At 41.2% G+C, this 7,453-nt stretch overlaps 1 protein-coding gene across 1 annotated transcript in view; it reads left to right on the forward strand.

Moving 5' to 3' along the window:
- The window catches only part of sdr16c5a (short chain dehydrogenase/reductase family 16C, member 5a), a 62,552-nt gene that overhangs the window by 41,041 nt on the left and 14,058 nt on the right, over nucleotides 1-7,453 (forward strand). The gene's annotated exons all lie outside the window — the stretch shown is intronic.

Raw genomic sequence — 7,453 nt, forward strand, 5'->3', positions numbered from 1 at the left:
AGGAGAGAGAGAGGACATACTACGGGAGAGAGGAGACACAAAGTTAGTGATGTGTAATGGTGGCATAAAGAAGCATAGGGAGAGAGGAGAGGAGAGGAACTCAGAGCATCATGGGGCCCCCCAGCAGCCTAGGCCTATAGCAGCATAACTAAGGGAAGGCTCAGGGTCACCTGATCCAGCCGTAACTATAAGCTATAAGCTTCAAGCATGTCTTAAAGACATAAGGGCCTGGATGACCTGTAACTTCTTACTTCTAAACACTGACAAAACTGAAGTCATTGTGCTTGGGCCTGAAAATGTTAGAAATCTGCTATCTAATCATGTCGTTACTTTAGATGACATAGCTCTCGCCTCCAGTACTACTTTGAGGAACCTGGGTCAAGAGTAGGCTTTTTGAGTAGAGGTTTAATTACAGCAGCCTTAAAAGACTGTGAAACATAACATGTTAATAGAGAAAGGTTAATCAGATTTAATACGGACGTGTTAATTAGGGGCCAGACGTCGTTGAGCAGCCTGGTCGGGATGGGGTCTAAGAGACATTTTGATGATTTAGATGAAGCAATTGTTAAGGTCAACTCAGATCTATGGGAGAGAAGTAGTCCAAGTATAAATGAGGTCTCACATTTGTTTCTAAAGCCATTGTAGTAGATGGCACATCCATGAGAGCTGTGGGAGTGGTCCGACCAATTTTTTCTCTAATAGTTGTGATTTTATTTGTAAAGAAGCTCATGAAGTCATTGCTGCTGAGATCTAAGGGAATGTTAAGCTCAACAGCACTGTGGCTCTTTGTCAGCCTGGCTACAGTGCTGAAAAGAAACCTGGGGTTGTTCTTATTTTCCTCAATCAGTGATGAATAAAATGCGGTTCTGGCACTACGAAGGGCTTTCTTATATGTTATTAAACTATCTTTCCAGGCTATGAAAAACTCTTCTGACTTAGTGGAGCGCCACCTCCTTTCCATTTTTCGTGATGCCTGCTTTAGGGAGCAGAGCTGCGAGCTGTACCACGGGGCTAGCCTCCTCTGTTTCACTACCTTCTTTTTCAGAGGGGCAATGGTATCAAATTCTAACTTAGTGGAGTGCCACCTCCTTTCCAGTTTTTGTGATGCCTGCTTTAGGGAGCGGAGCTGCGAGCTGTACCATGGTGCTAGCCTCCTCTGTTTCACTGCCTTCCTTTTCAGAGGGGCAATGGCATCAAGTGTATTACGCAGAGAGGCTGCAGTGCTATCAACAAGATTATCGACTTGTGTGGTATGGTGGCAATTTTTATAATAGCACCCCTTAAGTTCTTTAGCTGTGGCTTTCATGTCATTGTATGCAGTCATTTGTGTGGTTGTGGCCCCAGACTGTGCCCAGATGGTGTGACTGTGGTGGCAATTTTTATAATAGCACCCCTTAAGTTCTTTAGCTGTGGCTTTCATGTCATTGTATGCAGTCATTTGTGTGGTTGTGACCCCAGACTGTTTATTGCATGGTCGTATGCCTTGTGGTTGCAAAACTAGATGTGACTTGGGACCAAAGGGCTGGTATCCTGTTGTGAATTGTATCCTGTTTCCCTTATGTTTTTGAGAATCTGTCTTCTTTGTTGTAGGCTGAGTATAAGAAGGGCAGTCACATTCTGTTAATTGAGCTTCCCTGTAACAGACTGTATTAGACACTCTGTTCAGAGAAACCTCCTTCCTGCAGGAATAAATATGTAATAACTTTCAGAACTGATGTTAAGTATTTATTTTACACTCACTGAGCTTTAAAAGATAATTTTTCCACAACAATGGGAGGAAAGTTAATGGCAAATGGCACTGAAGTAAATAATGATGGAATTATTTCCTTAAACTTGGTAACAGCATTGCCAGATAGACATCTGCTGTAGTAGAATTGTTTCCCACATAGAGTATAATTCATTAATGTAAATTCAAAAGTTATTAGAAAATGGTCAGACAGAAGAGGGTTATGGGGAAAAACTATTAAGTGTTCAGTTTCGATGCCATATGTCAGAACAAGATCAAGAGTGTGATTAAAACAGTGAGTGAGTTTGTTTACAATTTGAGAAAAGCCAGTTGAGTCTAATAATGAACTGAATGCATTGTTGAGGCTGTCATTGTCAGCATCTACATGGATATTAAAGTCGCCTACTATGATTATTTTATCTGTACTAAGCACTAAATCAGACAAAGTCTGAGAATTCACTTTAAAAGGAGCAGGTGGACGGTATACAATAACAAATAGAACAGGCTTTTTAGTTTTCCAGTTTGGGTGTGAGAGACTCTGAGTGAGACTTTCAAATGAGTTAGAACTATGTTTCGGTCTAGGGTTGAATAATAGGCTTGAGTTGAAGATCACTGCCAGACCTCCACCTTGGCCTGAACTTCGAGGGATGTGACAGTTGCTGTGACTAGGTGGAGTGGATTAATTTAGACTGACATGTTCTTCCTGCTGTAACCATGTTTCAGTAAGACACAGTAAATCAATGTGATGTTCACTTATCAAATCATTCACTAACAAGAGATTTAGATGAGAGATCTGATATTTAATAGTCCACATTTGATTGTCCTATTACTTTCTACTATAAGAGGAGTCGTCTTAATTTTAATTAGGTTCTTATGAATAACTCCTCTTGAGCTGATTCTTGAATTATATAATTTAGGTGGGCGGGGGGCAGACAGACAAGTAATTCCTCCTCCTCAATGTTATTTTACTAGGTGTTTATTAGTGACCAGCCTTTCTTTGTTCATGCTAGCTACACCCTCAGCTATAATTTGGGACTTGACTATGATTTGAAGAACAGCTTTAATTTGAGAATCTACATTGACCACTGAACCAGAGATGGCACTGTTCAATCAGCCCAAGTAATGAGGACCCGGTGCAGTTCACATGTCGCCACTCTACCTTGTATCTATAGTATACTGTTTCTAAATTGCGGAAAGGCCTCTGCATAGCAGCCACAATGTCCTCTTTAGCACTGGGGGAAATGTTACCAGCATCACTTCCTATGGATGATCACCAATGCTGGGCGTGGACTCTGACTCCTAGACCATATGTGCAATATGATTGTCATTTTTTACGTGAGCACTTTCCTCATTAAATGAACATTGTATAGACTGGAGAGTGTTGATACTATTCCTAATATTCTACAATTCTGTCTTAGCTCCAGCACTGGTTAGCAGTAAGCTTTTCATATTGGACTGTAGTTGTAATTACTCAACCATAATGTGATGTCATTTTTCATAATAAAAGATTGGGCCAAACACTTGCCTCCATTAATGATAAATGGCTACCTTGAACACATTTCTCATAGCCCAGCATGTCAACGGAAAGGTTGCAGAAATTAAGAACCTATTCCTTTGCCGTTTCTTAAGGAGAGTTGTATTCAGGTGTCCAACAAAATGGGCTTTTGAGGTCACGATCTGAGCAAACATTCCAGTGCCATTCTGTCTTCCTAGTCTTTGCTTTTCCTTCTTCACTCGGTAAAGCAAATAAGTCTGGTTGACACCATGCCTGCTGGCATTGACTCACACAGACTAGCACCACTACAAATAGATAAATCCCACATTATTTGAAATAGTCATAAGTATAGAGATGACACAACTCTGTGTAGGCAGTTTTCATAAATGAGGAAACAACCTGAGGCCATTTCAGTTAAAACCTTTTTTATAACTTGATCAGTGTGCAGTGATTCACTGAGGGATGTCAGGGTAGTGTGGACCATTTTCAATTTTCACTTCACTTTTAAAAGCATTACCCAGTCATCTGTTTTTCTTTGCTCAGTGCCCTCCATTTGTTTATCTCACTGTCTTTTTACACAAGTGCTGATTTTCTGCTGTTGTAATTGAGTTCAGGGCCAAGTTTATTTATTTATACAACCTTTTATCACAAGCAGGTGCTTTAAAGGGGGAAATATACCAAGAAAGGCACAAACTGGAAATTTTAAAGCAGCCTATCCAGATCAAATGAATTGCAACCAACCTAGTCAAGCGTGGAAAATGCCCTATATTGTCGAACAAATACAAGGAATCTTGGATGGTTCAAGTCAAAAAGGGATATCCCCTGAGGCTGACTGAGGGCATAGTAGGAGCTGGGCAGAACACTGGAGTTCACATACTATGGATAGCAGCAATCTGTCACAGCATATGGGACTGGAAACTTAAAACCTTGATGTAGAATTTGGGCTGGGATTAGTGGCCATGAAGATGATAGCTGCATCCACAAGTGGTGTGAATTGGAGACTGTTTTGTGTTCAGAAATGTGCAGATTTTTATATATTATGAATTACATTATGATTATCAATGTTGTGTTGGTCATAGTCAAAGTGAGTCTGGTCCTTTGACATCCCTGCGAGTCCGGAGCAGCTGCTGCCTTTGCACCGCTGGTAATCCACTCCTGGGTGCCAGGCCACACACACCAGTCCATGAACATCTCTAGTCTGTTTGATTTTGTTACAGCACCCAAGTGTTCACCCAAATCTATAACGGGGACAACATAATCTCACTCTGATTTTACATCTTCATTCAAAGTAAAACAAGTGCAAGTGTTAAGTATATTTAAAATATCTTTCAGCCTTCGTGGGGGGGGGGGGTTGCAGAGAGTCAGGCTTCCTATTTGATTGATTTGCAGATTGAAAACCTGTATTATTATTTGACATCATTAAAAAGTTTTCTACAGGTTTACCATTGATCTCTTGTACCACTGTTGAACTCGCATGGAGTTTAGAATAAAAATCAAAACCAACACAATTGACTTCAATAGTTTTTTTCCTTGCAAGCTTGTTTTACTTTACACCTTAAAGGATCTGTTTAAGAAGTTTATTTAAATAGCTTTACAGGCCAGTCTTTCTGTTATCATCCAAGTATCTGTAAGATGCTGGCAGCTGTAACTCTACAGCAGGTCATCATATTTGCTGCTCAGACTGTCTGATAACTAATCCACTGTTTTTGAAGCTTTTGCCTTGTTGCAGCAAAGGAGGAAAACATTTTAAATATTCCACCCACATGTTTCCCTCAACACTGATGAAAAGATCAATAAAACAAGGAATGGATAAAGAAATATATGAATGCTTTCATGGGTCTGGGAACAAAACTGCTACCTAGAGCACATCCAAAGGTGATCATTTTAAAATGTCTCCAAATGCAGAGTTTGACTGGAACTGGACTAACACCCAGCAGAAACAACAAACAGAGGCATAATAAAGAAGTAAATCACCTGGCTGCTGTCTGTCTACTGAGTGTTTATGATCTTTTGTAGAAACAAACACAGGCCTCAAGCTGCCTTTTATATTGCCATGACAGTTGGAGCCATTAAAGACCATCATTTTTATGGAGATGCTGAGACCATTTTATGGTGGTGAGCACCAAAGATATAACTTACAAAGCATGATAATGTTTCTGTCAGGAGCCATTTTTAAGCGGATGTAAAACAAATCAGTTTCAAGGACACCGCCTATAATGGTGTGATTTCAGCTGCTTTTTTATGTGCAGGTGTATGTATAAGCATGCACCATGGGTAAAAATTTTAAATGACATGGACAATAGGTTCTAACACGAGACTCTGTAGATTCATTAAACTTATTGGACCTGTTACTGATAATTCTGTCCCAGTCTAAGCTTCTGCAAGGATGACTAAACATACATGCTGTGTCAACAAAACAGATTCAAGTTTCCTTATTTGAAATGTACCTATAACATGCTCATAAGAAAAGTGGATGGTGATTAGCACTTGGCTAATATTTACTATGCTGGTGTCTTTTCTGCCACCAGTCACAAAGGCAGGAAGGAGTCCAAAGCCCACTGCTCAAAAAAAATTAAGGGAACACTTAAGGAGCCCATGGCTGCTCATTGTGCTCATTTCTAGCCATTTAATGTTTAATCTTGGGTACCTGTAGATTAGGTTTGCACCCCTCATAACTCCAAATAGTCTGTAATTATTTCAGAACAATAAATCCCGAGGGCCTCTTCCTGAAAGCGAGAGGATAGTTTGTGAACATGTAAAACTCCTGCTACCAGTGTTGTGTCAAAATCTGTTTTCCCATTGAGATGTGTTTCCTGCTGGGATTGAACACTAGAAATGGCAAGTCCACCTCTGGCACCCCGTTCTCTTCACAAATGAGAGCAGGTTCACACTGAGCACATGTGAGAGGTGTGAAAGAATCTGGAGACGCCATGGTGAATGTTATGCTGCCTGTAGCCTCATCGAGCATGACTGGATTAATGGTGAGTCAGTGGTGGTCTGGGGAGGCATATCCTTGGAGGGCAGCACAGATCTCCATGTCATAGCCAACTGTTGACTCTCTATTAAGGCTGTGTAAGATTGCTTTTCTGAAATGTTACTCAATAAAACAAAATGCTGGGGAAGAATTAAAAACCTTTTATTGGTGGGAGAACCAAGCAGAGTAATGATTGTAATTATGGCTGTGGTAAAGTAGCACATTAAAAATGTATGTGGCTGTATACCATCAACATGTTGCTTGCCTGAGTTAAAGTCTTTTTCTTTGTGGTGTTTTTACATTGGTGTCTATGCTGTGAAGTTAATGACAGTGTGGGCATTTTGATTTGCTAGATTTTAAATGAATCTTGAATGAAAGAACCGTAATACTTGTTGATTTTACACTGTGTGGTGAAGGAATCTTTGCATAATCTGTCGAGCTGTAAGAGCGATCAAAGATTCACCGTGGCTGAAATTTTCGGTTTTAATAAGTCACTGTTGAAAGACTGTACCTTCCCTGTGAATGATAATGTTTAATGGCCTTAGTTTCTGTGAAGAGCTTCTTTATTTGGAGCAGTTGCATCCCACACAAAATTTGTCACAAAACTAGTCAGTTTTTTTCCATAAGGTATCTTTTCTTGTCCTTGTTAGGAAAATATTTCTCCCCCCACACAATCTGCACATATTTCTGTCTGAATGCCAACAGCTTACCACTCCTAACCAGTTCCGACGCCGCTGGAACTCCCCCTAAGGAGTGATTTCCTTAATTTGGAATGTTGATAAAATGCTCTTCTATTCCCAAAAGCAGGACCAAGATTGTATGATTCTGAGAATTTTGGGCCAATTAGTAGGGATTTCCTACTCTGAGACACCCGATAAATACAGAACTAGATCCACCTTTTTTAGAACACCATCCATCCATTTTCCTCCCTTATCCGGAACCGGTCGCGGGGGCAGCAGTCTAAGCAAAGATGCCCAGACTTCCCTTTCTCCAGACACTTCCTCCAGCTCCTCTGGGGGAATACCGAGGCGTTCCCATGCAAGCCGAGAGACATAGTCCCTCCAGTGTGTCCTGGGTCTTCCCCGGGGCCTCCTCCCGGTGGGACGTGCCCAGAACACCTCCCTAGGAAGGCACCCAGGAGGCATCCGAAACAGGCGCTCGAGCCACCTCAGCTGGCTCCTCCCGATGTGGAGGAGCAGCGGTTCCAATCTGAGCTCCTCGTGGGGGACCAAGCTTCTCACCCTATCTCTTAGGGAGC

Source organism: Monopterus albus, unplaced genomic scaffold (genome assembly GCF_001952655.1).
Source record: "Monopterus albus unplaced genomic scaffold, M_albus_1.0 scaffold223.1, whole genome shotgun sequence".
NCBI classification, from domain to species: domain Eukaryota; kingdom Metazoa; phylum Chordata; class Actinopteri; order Synbranchiformes; family Synbranchidae; genus Monopterus; species Monopterus albus.